Source organism: Loxodonta africana, chromosome 4, assembly GCF_030014295.1.
Source record: "Loxodonta africana isolate mLoxAfr1 chromosome 4, mLoxAfr1.hap2, whole genome shotgun sequence".
NCBI lineage: Eukaryota > Metazoa > Chordata > Mammalia > Proboscidea > Elephantidae > Loxodonta > Loxodonta africana.
The window spans coordinates 82,322,305-82,338,567 of NC_087345.1; the positions used below are offsets into that span (position 1 = coordinate 82,322,305).

General features: G+C 38.3%; 1 pseudogene; it reads left to right on the forward strand.

Annotated features, from left to right (window-relative positions):
• The first annotated feature begins 7,742 nt into the window (after positions 1-7,742).
• LOC100674978 (olfactory receptor 6C2-like) lies at positions 7,743-9,088 on the forward strand (annotated as a pseudogene).
• The last annotated feature ends 7,175 nt before the right edge of the window (positions 9,089-16,263 follow it).

Sequence of the window (16,263 nt, forward strand, 5' to 3'; positions counted from 1 at the left end):
CCTTGGAAATTGATTTGATGCTTCCTTAAAAAGCTAGAAATAGAACTCCGATATGATCCCACAATCCCACTCCTTGGAATATATCCTAGAAAAATAAGAGCTTTTACATGAACAGATAGATATATTCACACCAATGTTCACTGCAGCACTGTTTACAATAGCAAAAAGATGGAAGTAACCAAGGTGCCCATTGACAGACGAATGGAAAATAAATTACGGTGTATCCACACAATGGAATACTACGCATTCATAAAGAACAGTGATGAATCCGTGAAATATTTCATAACATAGAGGAATCTGGAAGGCATTATGCTGAATGAAATTAGTCAGTTGCAAAAGGACAAATGTTGTATGAGACCACTATTATAAGAACTCAAGAAATAGTTTAAACACAAAAGAAAAAATTCTTTAATGGTTACTAGAATAGGGAGGGAGGGAGGGAGAGATGTATTCACTAATTAGGTACTAGACAAGAACCATTTTAGGTGAAGGGAAAGACAACACACAACACAGGAGAGGTCAGCACAACTGGATGAAACCAAAAGGAAAGAAGTTTCCTGAATAAACCAAATGCTTCAAAGGCCAGAGTAGGAGGGGAGGGCACTTGGGGACCATGGTTTCAGGGAACATCTAGGTCAAATGGCATAATAAAATCTATGAAGAAAACATTCTGCATCTCACTTTGGAAAGTGGCATCTGGGGTCTTAAATGCTAGCAAGCGGCCACCTGTGATCATCAATTGGTCTCAACCCACCTGGAGTAAAGGAGAATGAAGAACACCAAAGACACAAGGTAATTACGATACTCAAGAGACAGAAAGGGCCACATAAATCAGAGACTACATCAGCCTGAGACCAGAAGAACTAGACGGTGCCTGGCTACAACTGATGACTGCCCGCCCTGACAGGGAACACAACAGAGAAGCCCTGAGGGAGCAGGAGAGCAGTAGGCTACAGACCTCAAATTCTCATAAAAAGACCAGACTTAATGACCTGACTGAGACTAGAAGGACCCCAGATGTCATGATCCCCAGACCTTCTGTTAGCCCAAGACAGGAACCATTCCCAAAGGCAACACTTCGGATATGGATTGACTGGACTAGGATAGAAAATGATACTGGTGAGGAATGAGCTTCTTGGATCAAGTAGACACATGAGACTATGTGTGCAGCTCCTGTCTGGAGGGGAGATGAGAAGGCAGAGGGGGACAGAAACTGGCCGAATGGACACCAAAATAGAGAGTGGAGAGAAGGAGTGTGCTGTCTCCTTAGGGGGAGAGCAAATAGGAGTATATAGCAAGGTGTATATAAATTTTTGTATGAGGGACTGACTCGATTTGCAAACTTTCACTGAAAGCACAAAAAAAAAAAATAGATATAAATCAATGGGCAAGCAAGGACTTGGCATACATACAACTTTTATGTACAAATGAAATAATTTGAAATCAAGACAAACTCAGTAAGACACAAATCAAAATAAAGATTGAAGAATGAAAAAGCCATGACATAATTAACAGACTGACAATAAGGCACAAAACAGTATTAAATATACTACAAATGTTTTCATTATTAATATAAAATTTAATGAAAAGGTAAAAAATTATTTTTAGAAGTTAGTGTAACTATAAATTAATATTAATAATCTGAAAGGTTAAAAAAAACAGAACACTAGGTATAACTTCCATATTCGAAAGGAGAACAGAGAAATGAAAACATAGCAAATAGCCAGAGATATTAAAAAGAAAAACATGAAAGTAAGGACAAACATTCTGTGATGTTTAATTTTATGTGTTACTTGGGTAGGTTATGATTCCCAGTTGCTTCACCGAACACTAGTATGCTTGCTATTCTGGAGTAATTACCTGAGCTTTTATGGAGTAGTTATCGATGATTTAATCAGTTGACCTTAAGTAAAACAGATTGCCTTCCATAAAGTAATCTAACATAATGTAATATAATTACTTCACGTCCAATATAATGTAATATAATTATCTCCCGTAATAATCAAATCAATCAATCAAACAGGGAAAACAAAGTTTCCCAAAGGTGTGTTTGCCTCAAGACTATAAACAGATATTTTGGTAGGCCTATCCCGTCACTCTTTCCATCTCCTGACCTACACAGGTTGGGACACAAGGAATTTCTAGCTTATTACGTGACCTACAGATTTCAAACTTGCCATTCTTCCACAAATGTGTGAGCCAGCAAGAGTCTCCAGCCTATTCCCTGACTCACAGATTTTAGGCTTGCCAGGCCCCCACAATCTCCTGAGCCAATTCCTTGAAGAATATGTATCTCACTGTGCTGTTTCTCTAGACACTAAGACACATTCACTTATAGTAATAATAGTGACTAGATTTTACCCCCACTTAAAAGCAAATGAATCAAAAAATCAGAGAGACCATTCACATACGTATGGTTTAGTTTATTACAAAATGATAGGCAAAAATTTATCAGCTAAATAAAAACAAATGCTGTCAAGGACAATACAAGGCAGTCATCACTCAGGAAAATGTAGTACATCATCACAAATGAACAGCAGGAAGGAGAGTTTCTAGAAATGGCAGCAGAGAAAATAAAAAAATAGTTTTATTTAAGTTAACTGGGCAATAATAAATTTTAGCAAAATAGGAAACAAGTCCTGGAACCAGGCAATTTTTTACCAGTACTTAGGATGCAAGACTTTCTTTCCATTGATTCATATTACCAAAAGTAGCTTGTAATGTAATATCAGAACATCAAGTCTGCACTTTAAAAGCTTGTAGTCCTCTTAAATGTTGGCAAAAGGAATGAGTTTAGTGGAGGGGGCGGAGGGGAAGGAGAAGCAGAATCTTTGTATTCAGATAAACTTTTGTCCAAAACCTGCAACCGCTGTGTATCATCTGACTAGTCATTTCTCTACTTCTCAATTTCCTTGCCTTTAAAGTTAGAATAATTACTCTGACTTTACACAAGATTCAAGTCAAAGATAGATAATATAAATTAAGATTGAAGACCAGGATCAAAACCTTAAGGAAATATAAAGAGTCAACACAAAAGAGATAATGGAATTCACACTACATCAGACCACTCTCCATGTCTCTGAGGAGAACACTGTTCCCACTGCTACCTGTGACTTTGGCGTCGTTGATTCCACTGCCAACTCATTAGTAACTTTTGAAATTGGGTCACCAAGGAATATTTTCTTGTTCACTCAGATGTTCTCTGTGCACTGGTGGCAAACTAAACATATAAAAGATATGCTGCTATTAAAGAATTTGCAGGTCAAGCTGCCTCCTCGGCAGGAAGATCAGATGTGCCCCTCTTCCAAAACCAGGGAGAGGGGTTGCTTTCTCTCTGGACTACCCTTTTCTTCCTTTTGAACAAAGAGAGTACTGGGAAATCTAGGATCAGGTGCCATTTAGACTTGCTGAGAGAACAGGAGGTTGACATGGGTCTCAATATACCAGGACAATAAAAATCTAAGCTAGGACTGTTTATTGGAAGACTTGCCCACTAGAGGGTGTGTTTTTGTGACTGTGTGTGTGTGTGTCTGTCTGTCTGTGTGTGTGTGCACAAGCTTCTGGACAGAATGGAGCTGAATGGAGAAAGATGATGCGAGGTGTGGACAGGAGCATACACAAGCCTCCCCACCAGCCTGCTGCCCTTCAAATTGTGGTTCCATCAAGGGCTTCTGATGAAGCACTGTCAGAAAAGTAAGTATGCAATTGTCATATTTTTCCATACTCTCTAAACATAGACAGAGGCTAAAAAATCTGATTTCAGTTCACTGCAATTGAGACTGCAAAAAAAAAGGAGTCAACGGTTATTGCTAATATGCTCTTATTCCGAACAAATCTCATGTTAGAATTTTCCTGCCATGATCAACCTACCTTTAGAAAAAAAAAAACAGCTGTAAATATCAGTTGAAGAGACTGTTATTACTTAAGAGGCAAAATATGAAGGGCAAAAGAAAAGACATTCTCCTCCCAAAATATTCCACAGTGTCATAAGAATCAAAGAACATGAGGATTAGAAATGACCTTACAGGGAACCTGGGAAGTGCTGTTCAACTCCTTCTTGGACTTCAAATATTCCAGTCTATAGGAATCCTATTCCCAAATGAAGACTGATTGAGGATTGTTCCAAACATAAGTGAGGTCATGGTGTCTGAAATATATAAAAGAATTTATTAAATAGGGATTCAATAAAAGAGAAAAGCTGAACCTCAATCACATTGTAGCTCCCAAAGTGGCAGTGAGAGGAGTAGCTTTGTATAGGTTAGCTCCTCAAGATCTAGCTGTTGATGTCAATGAAAACAATACCTTGGGGGGGAGGTGGCAAAATGTATTGTTTATTTAACAAAATTGTTTTTTCAGACGTTAAAATGATCCAAATTATATTAAAAAAAAAAAAAGTAGCTTTCAATTTTCAAGGAAACCATCTGTAGTTTAACTAAAATGAGAATGTGATGTGGCTTCAGGTGGACAAAAAGCAAAACAAGCAGCCTTATATTCAAACGGTCTCTCACCACAAGATTAGCTTCTTTGCTGGAACTAATTTTTTTTTTTTTTTTTGACATCTTCAACAAAGCAGCTTGTCTTTATTGCAGGGAAGCTAGTGAGGAGCAAGCAGGGCGAGTGAGGGTCTCCCCAGGAACTCCCATCACTGAGCAGAACTGCCAGGTCCCAGGTCTGTCTGCCCCCTTTGGTCCATCCTCCGGGCCAGGGGCCAGGACCCTGCTACTTGGGGCCGAGATAGGAAACGGCTTTTCCTGTTTTCTTCAAGGTCTCCAGCAGAGTGTCCACGCTGTGCTCAGAGGAGTTGATGCAAACCTTCTTGTTGAGCAGGTCAACGTCAAACTGAACTCCTTCCAGCTTGCTGAGGACCCGACTGACCGCATTAGAGCAGCCCTCACAGGTCATGTCCACGGAGAACTCGTGCTTCGGCAGGACGGATGGCCACAGCCGCGGCAGCGCCGTTTCTGGCTCCGAGGGCTAGCTCCGGCCGCTAGAACTAATTTTGATTTAACAAGTTTCATGTATTAAAACAAGATTATATTATTTATCTAACACATTAAACTAACGGGCATTAAAATTCTAAAGTGATTTTTTTCTCAAGTCATTCCTATCAAAATTGGAGATTAAGAATTTTCAAAAGTGGAAACAGACAATAATTTTAGAGCCTAGGAAATTTGTAGAAAAAGGAAGAATAGAGGAAAAATGTCAATGACCGGTACAAAGATAAAAGGTTAACACACTTGGATGCCAACTGAAAGATTGGTAGTTTGGTCCAAGATTGGTAGTTTGGTCCACCCAGAGGCACCTCAGAGGGAAGGACTGGTGATTTACTTCCTTAAAATATGTCTTTCAAAACACTGTGGAAAACCGTTCTACTATGACACACACGAGATGACCATGAGTCAGAACTGGCTCGACAGCAATTGGAATGGTAACATGGTAGGAAGAAAGAAAGGAAAGAAAGACGGCTGAAAGGAAACAAGAATTAGAAATGTAGAAATCAGCTTGACCCATCATTTAGTACCTGTTAAAGTCCAGTTGATTCTGACTTATAGCAGCCCTATAGGACGGAGTAGAAGTCCCCCATACGGTTTCTAGGGAGCTCCTGATGGATTCAAACTGCTGACCTTTGGGTTAGCAGCCATAGCTCTTAACCACTAAGCCACCAGGGTTTCCATCACTCAGTAGGCCTATCAAAATCTTCTCTGTGTGGCTTCACAGTACTTCACAAGATACCATCTCTCCAGTGAACCATTTCTCCCATGAGGTGAGTTAGGTTTCCTGATTCCATAAAATGTATGTGAACGCTGAGCAACACATCTTGCTAACTCAGGTTAAGGTGACAACTGACACTGCCAACTTTAATAGAAAAAAAGCCTAGAGGAACTGAGTGAAGACAGTAAAATAGGAGTAACCCACTGCCGTCGAGTCGACTCCGACTCATAGCGACACCAGTATAATGAAGAGTGATTGTCAAGGAATAATAATAATAATAGTTTTCACCCCAGAGGAGTCCTGGTGGTACAGTGGTTAAGTACTCTACTGCTAATCAAAAAATCATTGATTCCAACCCACCAACTACTCCATGGGAGAAAGATGCAGCAGCCCACTTCTGTAAAGATTTACAGCCTTGGAAACCCTATGGGACAGTTCTACTCTGTCCTGAATGGTCACTATGAGTCAGAATCAACTCGACAACAATGGGCTAGTTATTACCCCAAACACAAAACTTCATTTTCGTTGTTATCTTACTATGTCTCTGATCATACACTGAAATGAAATATTATCTCCCATCGGAAGAATTAAGTCTCCTTTGGAGAGAGACTTGTTCATGGTTAGATCTCCAGTCTTTGATGTTATGCTCTGTAAATAATAGGTGATCATTAAATATTTATCTGAATGAATGAATGTTGATTATTTACTTGAGCAATAGTAGAGAAGTAAGGAAATCTAATGTATTTTTGATTCTCACACACATTGGGAAGAATTGGGTAGATAGGGTTTCCCTGAACACCCCTGAGTTACACCGAAAATTGCTCATTTCAAAATCAATTCCCACTAATAAAACACGAAGACATATTATGAGTCAATACATTATTTTTCATTAATGGCACCCCCAGTGAGAATGTATTTACCAGATCTTCTTTTACAGGACGGATGTTTGAGAGTGGCTCCTCACAATGTAAATCAAACTGAAAGAAAGTTTTGACAGGAAGGCTAGGAGATCTTCCGGAGCCCCCAGCAAATGGAATAATAACTGGGAAAACATAAATATTAGAATCCAAGGAGGTGGAAAACTGGTAGGAGGTCCTGACAATGGCAAATGCCAAGGAAAAACTGGGTTTATTAAAATTTGTGTATAAAACTTGGATCATATGGATCAGTTTGTTCATGGGTATTGTTTAGAATGATTGCATGTATTAAGAATTCAAAGAACTGTAGAGTTAGTGAGTTGGCAGGTATATTAATAGGAAAAGGTGATTTGAGGAGGAGGGCAGAAAAAATTATCAAAAGGAAGGGTAACTGAAATGTGTCTGAGACAGATTCTGAAGATCTGGGTACTGCTGAGGAGAACACCCAAGATGATCAGGCTGGCAGAAAAAGCAAGTACCAAAGACCATTCCTTCTGGGTTGGTGCCATGGCTCAAAGCACCAGGACAGCACAAACCAGGCATATTCCAGCAAAAAGGCTCCTCACATCTCTTCGGGAAAACCTCCGCCTATGCAACCATGTTATCAGGAGGGTCCAATCCCTGGAGAAGGACAACGTGTTTGGTAAAGTACAGGGTCAGGAAAAAAATGAAGACCCTCAATTAAGTGGGTTGACACAGTGGCTGCAAAAATGGGCTCAAGCAAAACAACGATTGTGAGGATAGCGCAGGACCAGATTGTGAGGACGGAGCAGTGTTTCATCCTGTTGCACGTAGGGTTGCTATGAGTTGAAACCAACTCAATGGCACCGAACAACAGCCACAACAAGCAACCGCTTTACTGGGTTAGAAATGCTTTCGTTTGATTAAATACAGGAAAGACAAAACAAAGATATAACCTTGTATTTTAAACATTTTTCTTCCTAATCTGAGATAATTTAAAGTACAAAGACATGATCTAACCCTTTGAAGATATTTTGCTTAGGTTAAATATAATCAGAGACCAGCATAAAATACTACTGGACAAATCCTACCCTGTTATGAAAAGTGAGCAGTTCAGTAAGATGGGAAAAGCAAAGAAAAAGGTGACTGGAAACAAAACAAAACAAAAACGTTTTAAAAAATAGAATAATCTGTAAAATAGGGGGTGCTAATAGCTGTGCTATGAGTTGTGTCTTTTTGTTGTTGTTGTTGTTTGTTTGTTTTAATAGCTGTGCCACAAGGCAATAATATTGAGAAATTGTGTATGAAACAAGGTACATGATGAGTGACTTGTTTTTTGTTTTAGTTGCCAGCTTTATAAAGAGTTTCTAATCAGGGAATTATAAACCTAAGATTCATATTTAAATATTTCCAGTAAACTTCCATTATCCAAATGTAAAATGCACTACAATAATACTGCTTACATCTTTCATTCAGGTTCCACGCTAGCTTCCTTCTTACAGCCCTTCTCTTTTCAGAGCCAATCGCTCTTGACCTGACACAGGTAGCGATGAGAAATCATACAGCCATAACAGCATTCATCCTGCTGGGGTTGACAGATGACCCAATTCTACAGATTGTGCTTTTGATATTTTTATTTCTCACCTACATTTTGAGTGTAACTGGGAACCTGACAATTATCACCCTCACACTTTTAGATTCTCACCTTAAGACTCCCATGTATTTTTTCCTCCGAAATTTCTCTTTCTTGGAAGTGTCATTCACCACTGTCTGTGTGCCCAGATTTCTGTACACCCTGGCAACTGGAGACAAAACGATTACCTATAATGCTTGTGCCACACAGAAGTTTTTTTTGTCCTCTTTGGAGCCACCAATTTTTTTCTCCTTGCTGCCATGTCCTATGATCGCTATGTGGCCATCTGTAAGCCCCTGCATCACACAACCATCATGAACAGTAAGGTCTGCACTACCCTTCTTCTCTGCTCCTGGTTTGCTGGCCTGTTGATCATCCTCCTACCTTTTAGTATGGGTCTCCAGCTGGAATTCTGTGACTCAAATCTCATTGATAGTTTTGGCTGTGATACGTATCCTGTTTTACAGATATCCTGCTCAGACACAACGCTTACAGAAAAAAATGCCTTGGGTTTTGCCGTGGTAACACTAATTATTACCCTAATTGGTGTGGTTCTTTCATACACATACATTGTCAAGACCATTCTAAAATTCCCTTCTGCCCAACAAAGAAAAAAGGCCTTTTCTACATGTTCTTCTCACATGATTGTGGTTTCCATGACCTATGGCAGCTGCATCTCATCTACATCAAGCCTTCAGCAAAGGAAGGAGTGGCCCTTAATAAGATGGTATCAATGCTAGCCACTTCTGTTGCCCCTTTGCTTAACCCATTCATTTATACACTTTGAAACAAACAAGTCAAAGAAACCTTCAAAGACACTGTTAAAAAAAATTGCATTTCTCAAAAAGAAGTAAGAGACAATTAATGCTTTGTGGCCGAGCTTAAATCTGAATAACCCATAATCATCTTTCATGACACTACCACACACATTGTTTCTTCCTATTCTGTATAGTCATCAAGCTAGACTTTCCCCTCAAATATTTTTCTATTATGATCAGAAAAAAGAAAAAAATCAAGCTATTTAGTTTACCTTCTTTTAATCTTACTTTATTAAGAATAATAAATTTATGCATTTATCAATGAATGCATTTATCTCAGGCTGGATTCTGAAAATTCTCAGTGATATAAAAAGGAAATGCAATTAAATAAAATCTGCTTCTGGCCATATGAAGTACTCATGATGTGGATTCTAAAAGGCCAGAGAATATTTCTCACTTGTTGGGAATATTCAATGTTCAGGCTCCAGTTTTTTAAGAGTAACTGGAAATTCTTTACTGCAGCTTAAACCATGGTATGAAACAAAATTGGGCACTCCAGAGCTCTCCTTTTCAATGTAAAAGTTTCAGGATATTCCTGCATTATTTCCTAGTTCATTTTTAGGATTAAGTAAAAAGGTTTAATGGGAAAATCACAAAGACAATGGAGATAGATTCTTCTTTCTTTTAAATTAAGTTACTCACTTTTGGGACATTATTTGGGTTTAGTTTATCTCGTGGAGCCCCTGAATGGTGCAAACGGTTAAGTATTAAACTACTAGCTGCAAGGTTGGTGGTTTGAACTTACCCAAAGGCACCTCAGAATACAAGACTGGACATCTGGTTCCAAAAGGTAGCAGCCTTGAAAACCCTATAGAGTAGTTCTACTCTGAATACATGGGATCACCATGAACAGAATCTACTAAGCCGCAACTAACAACAAAGAGTTCATCCTGACATGTGATATAAGTAGAGAAGAAAAACAGCCAGACTTTCAAGTGCTGGATGTCTTCTACTGACATTGACATTCATAGTGTTAACGGCTTGATTCAAGGAGAACAAACCTTGAATTTAGGGGCAAGATAATTAGCCTTCAGTTGAGTGATATCTGCAACTGTCCAGGCATCCACTATCTCAGGACATGTAACAAATTAAAATATTAAGAATTGAGAAGGTTGGAAAAAAACAATAGCTATAATTAATAATTTGGGCATTTGATGGGCATTCGGTTGGTTAGCATAAGCTGACTTCTGGAGATCAAATCCAAGCATAGTGTGAAAAAATTGAATGGACTTATAGTTGGGGGAGAGAAAATGTATGGGAGGACAGTAATTAAGATTAACTTGGATTTTTTTTAACCAAACCACAAAAAACCTAACCCAGTGCCATCGAGTCGATTCTGACTCAAAGTGACCCTATAGGACAGAGTAGAACTGCCCCATAGAGTTTCCAAGGAGTGCTTGGTGGATTTGAACTGCCAACTGTTTGGTTACCAGCTGTAGCACTTAACCACTACACCACCAGGGTTTCCAACTTGGACCTAGAAGCTATTAATTCTTTCTATAAGATGATGAAAGCATTTATCCAAGTTGTATCTGGGTGAAAATATACATTTATACTTTGCCATCCATATACAAATGTTCTTACATTTTATGAATATCATCTAGTTTCTCAGATATACTTTATAGCTTCATAATGCTTCCAAATATTCATATGAAGTCATGTCCATAGAACGTGCATATGTTCTGAACATTTCAAAACACTTCTAGAAAAAAAAGAGATTTATTATCCAAAGCCTTCCTCTTTTTCTCATTTAATACCATTTAAAAGCCAACAAAATTCCACTAAATGGCTAATTTCGTTTTTGATAATTAATTGAGCATGCATCTATAATATGCATGTATTAGTAATTGGGTTGATCAATTTGCCTGAGTCGTAGCTCATTAGCAAGCAGAGTCTATATCCATAAATCTCCTTCCTCAAAATAGCTGGTTGTGTCCAGTTTGTAAAAGCTTTGGATGATGATGGGCAAAGTTAAGTACATTTTTGAGATTCAAAAAGAGATTAGCCATCTCCTCTTACCTGGCTGGACCTTAGTATAGCTAGATAGAACCAATATTTTAAAATGCACTAGATTCATGAAAGACAAACATCGAGCTTCTTTTCTGGAGAATGAAGCTCTCTCTCCTTCATCCATTCTCCTCTCTAAGAGGAAACATAAGAGGATGGCATTGTGGCATGTTTTGAAGCCTCAGACTGGAGTTGGAAGAAGCACATAAAATAACTGAGGTCACTCTCGGGTACAAATGTGATTCCTAAAAATTACCTCAAGTAGTACTGAAATTGATCACGGCTTTGCCCAGGCTGATCAAAAAAAGACTAAGAACTTTATGTCACTTAATGGTATGTGTAGGTTGGGGAAATTTCTCAACGAGGGGAAATACCTTAGATGTAGAAAATATTACAGAATTCCTGCTTGAAGAAGAGATGCCTATTCAACATCTCTACACTAGTTGTCATTGTACAATCAGATTTCATTGCATGACCTGCATTCCTTTTATAAGATGTCTCAGAAAGGTCAATAATATAAGACTTTGTATGCTTTTAATATTTATAAGTCATTTCCTCATTGTACTCCATAACATTTTCTGCAGAAATTCTTATGAAAACGCCTTCTCCGTTTTAATTAGATATAATCCAGTTTGGTGTCACAGAACTCACAGCACACCTGGGATTGCTATCTGAATGATTAAGGAAATAAGAGGGGGCATGAAGAGCCCTCAAGTACAAGGTGAAAGAGGAAGTGAGAAGGTAAAATACATCCTTAACGTATTTCCCTTGCTTCCATTCAAGTCTTGTCATCATTATTTATTCAAGAAATATTTACTGAGTGATTGCAACGTGCCAGAGTTTAGTTTTAGCACCTGAATATAGCACTAAACAGATGGGACAAGATTTCGGATCTTGCAGAACTTATATTTCCCTCTCAGAAGAGAAAAGAGGATGCTGAGAATGGGAGCAGGAGCTCTCAAGTTCACTCCTTCCCTCAGGCATTAGAATGCTTCTTCAATTATGGCCTTCTTTGGTAAATCAAAAGAGATGGCATCCTCAAATTAAATGACAATGATTTCATCATGCTGATTAAATACATGGATATTTGAGTGATAGATTTGAAAGAAAGCTTGGAGATCTCTTTTGTAGTACATTCAACACAATGATGCCATTCATCTCTGTTGTTCCATTTCTTCTGCTCTTCTCCTTAGCCTGCTGATGACCTGTGTTTGATGCTCACATTGCCACTTTAGCAGTCTTCTGGGACTGATTTTCAAACATCTATTTAACTTTTGTTCTTAAAAGGTGTCAACAAAGGCAATATTAATCTCCCCAGAATCAGGACCCCCAGGGAATGCATCGTTTGTCAGCACAATTGATCCCAAACTGCTGCTCTGAAAGGAGACATAATCTTTGTTCCTCTGGATAATTAAAACCCTGCACAAAAGGTAACGTATGTCTAGCTGAGTAATCAGCATCATTTTCCCAGAGATAGAAAGAACCCTAGAAATTCTCCAACATTCAAATTATGTTTGTGTATCATTTTATAAATTTCTATGGCAGGTATGTCTGGTATTTTGCTAGGTAGTATGGAAAATGCAAAGAAGTAAATCTGCCCCAGGGCAACAATTTAATATATAAGACGCACACCATGAAAAGTTAACAATACAAGAAATTTTGCAAGGCAACATACATTAAAGTGCCCAACATGGGGCACAGTTCATGAGTGCTTTCAATATAGAAGAGAGATCCCTGTGGTCAAGAGAAACAATTACAGCACTTATATTATTTATTTGGTGCAAGGCACTATGCTAAGTAACAACCAGGATAATAACAGAATCAATTAAAATCTTATTAATTATATAATACTATCATTATCTTCACCTATATAGTATTATAACTATTAATAATGATATGCTATGATTATCACTCCTGTGTTACAAATAAGGGAACTGAGGCACATTATCAAGGTCATGCACCCGATGATTGGGAAGGCTAATATTTGAACCCAGGCAATCTGGATCCAGAATCCATTCCTATAACCAGAATGTCATACTGCTTCATAATCTGACAGGTTCTTTGAGGAGACAGAATTTCAGTTACACCTGGAAAAGTTTTATGAATGTGAAAAAGCAAGCATAGACATTCTTGAGAAAGAAATGGATCAAGCAAACACATAAATCCTTACTTCAAATCAAAATGTTCATCATACATATAAAAATTAGAAATTGTTAATTACACATACTAGCAGATTAATAAGAGAAAACAGAGTCTAAATGACTCACAGAGTTTGTGTGTAGATGACTAGGAATATAACACTCGTGGCAGAAACAGATAACTGTGTCTTTATTCTGAGGAAGCTGATTGTCTAGAAGATGTGAAAAACACAAGTGTTGGCAGTTTGCCTAAAGCAAGTTGACTGAGTTATATGGAAAAACAGCTCTTCGAATGGAAATCAGTATCTACTTTTTGATTATTTCTTCAAAATGGTCTCTCTGCCTCCCTACAGGCTTTTATTTCTTAAATCCATGATTCATAATACTTGCATAATCCTCCAAAAACGACTCTGAGGATTTTTTTTTTTTTTTCTTTCCAGACCTCTTCAATGGCTGTCTAGTGAGGATAGATTAAAGTCAAAGTTCCTTAACATACCATTTCAGGGCTTTAGTAATCTGGCCTAAAATTTACATTCCACCATCTTCTTATGATACTTATCCATACTTTCTTTTCTGCCACATGAAACTAGGTGTTTGTAATGCGATCTCATCAGCCTGGAAGATCCTGCTTCCTTTTGTTTACCCATCAAATATACCATTCACCCTTCTAGATACAATCAAAAGAGAATTTCCACAAATGCCCACCATCGCCTCTACCCATCCATATGGCTTTTGTGCACATGTACTCTACTTTCCAGTCTTTTACTACTGATGGATTCTGATGAATAAATTTGCTCAAACTGAAATATAAGTGCCAACAAAAGGACGATAACAAGCATTATACAACAGAGGACCTATCATGTATTTTTCAGGTAAGCAGAAAACAACTGAAAGTATTTTCTCTGATAACTGAGGCAACCTGCCTCAGATCTAGGAAGCACGGAATCTGAATGGTGGATTTTAAGAAATGAGTCTACATGGAGGCCGAGAGTGCAATTTTGAGAAATGATCAAAACTATCATACTAATTTTCCATTTGAAAAGATGTTTTTTCCTACTACCTAGTCAATCTGCTCTAGGCAAACCGCCAAGGCTGGCCTCTTTAGTAGCTTCCAGGCAGTCAAATTTTTGTGCACATAACTAAGTAGTTCAAAGTCATTCTTTGATATATTAGATGAACTGTCTATGCTCCTATCAACTGTATGGCAACTGGTTTAGTTTGGTTTGGGATCTAAGACCATTCCTTCTCTCCACCTTGTAACATACCCCACAACAGGTCACAAAGACAATGTTCCTGTAATCCTCCCCATCTTTCCTTACCTCTCTAATGGGTCATTCCCATTCCTTTACAAACATGCATATAATATATTCCATTCTAAAACTCCCTCTTTTATCCCCATCAACCACTTCATCTACTATCACATTTATCTGTGGACTTTGTCAGCAATATTTCCATAAACAGTTGTCTACATTCCTTGGCTTGACTAAAACTATGAAAATCGGAATAGAATAACATTTTTAAATGCTGGATTTGTTCATGTAGAATTTTGTAGCCAAGAAAAATATCTTTAAAAATATAAAACTAAGGTTCAGACTTTTTCAGGCCTAAAGAAATAAATAAACAAAAATAAAGCAGAGTATATGTGTGGCCAGGAAACCTGTAGTAAAAGGCGTTTTCAGAGACTGTTCTTCAAAAAACTAAAAGTAGAACTACTATATGACCCAGCAATTCCACTGTTAGGAATATACCCACGGGACTTTAAAGCAGTGACAGGAACAGATATATGTACACCAGTGATCGTTAGAGCAATTTTCACAAGAGTCAAAAGGTGGAAACAACCAATGTATGGACAAAATGTGGTATATATATATATACATATATTTATATATATATGCTATAGCAGGGAAGGAGCTTGAAGACATTATGCTGAGGGAAATAAGTCAATCAAAAAAGGACAAATATTGTATGACCTCGTTTACATAAAAAACAAGCAAATGTATGGGGGGGCAGGAGTGAAGGGGAAAAGGGCTCATTACTTATGGAGGCCAGAGTTTCCGCTTGTGGTTTTGAAAAATTCTCATTCATTAAGGGTGACGGTCGCACAGCAATGAAAGTAATTGATTAATGTAACTAATCACTATTACCCCTAGTGACCCACTCACATAGTTTTTGCCTATTGTCCTTGAGACCCTATGCTCTGTGGGTCTAGAAGTCTTAGTTCCAAAGGGAGGAATGCTCCCACCAGGAGATACAACACTGACTGCATTGAACTGGAAGTTAAGAATGACACCTGGCCACTTTGGGCTCCTCATGCCTCTGGATCCACAGACAAATAAGGGAGTTACTGTATTGGCTGGTGTGATTGGTACTAACATTCAGGGGAAATCAGATTGGTATTACACAATGGAGGTGAAGAAGAGGATGTCTGGAATACAGGAGAACCCTTAAGGCATCTCTTAGTAGTACAATGCCCTGGGATTAAAGTCAATGGAAAACTACAGCAAACTAATTCCAACATGACTACTAATGACCCACATCCTTCAGGAATGGAGGTTTGGGCCACCCAAGCAGGCAAAGAAGCACAACCAGCTGAGGTGCTTGCTGAGGGCAAAGGGTATACGGAATGGGTTTTGGAAGAAGGTAGTTCTGAATACCAGCAATGACCATGTAACCAGTTGCAGAAATGCAGTCTATAATTGTTCTGAGTATTTCCTCCTTGTTTTAAGTGTATGTGTGCATATATGTGTGTGTGTGTCTATGTGTGTGTATGTGTGAGTATATATATATATATAAAAATGTATATATGTATAGTTGTTGTTATGTGTTGTCCAGTCATTTCCGACTCATAGAAACTCCATGTACAACAGAATGAACCACTGCCTGGTACTACACCATCCTCACAATTATTGTTATGCTTGAGCCCATTGTTGTAGGCACTGTGTCAATCCATCTCCGTGAGGGGAGTCCTCTTTTTCACAGACACCCTACTTTACCAAGCATGACGTCCTTCTCCAGGGACCGATCCCTCATGATAACATGTACAAAGTATGTGAGACATAGTCTCACCATCATTGCTT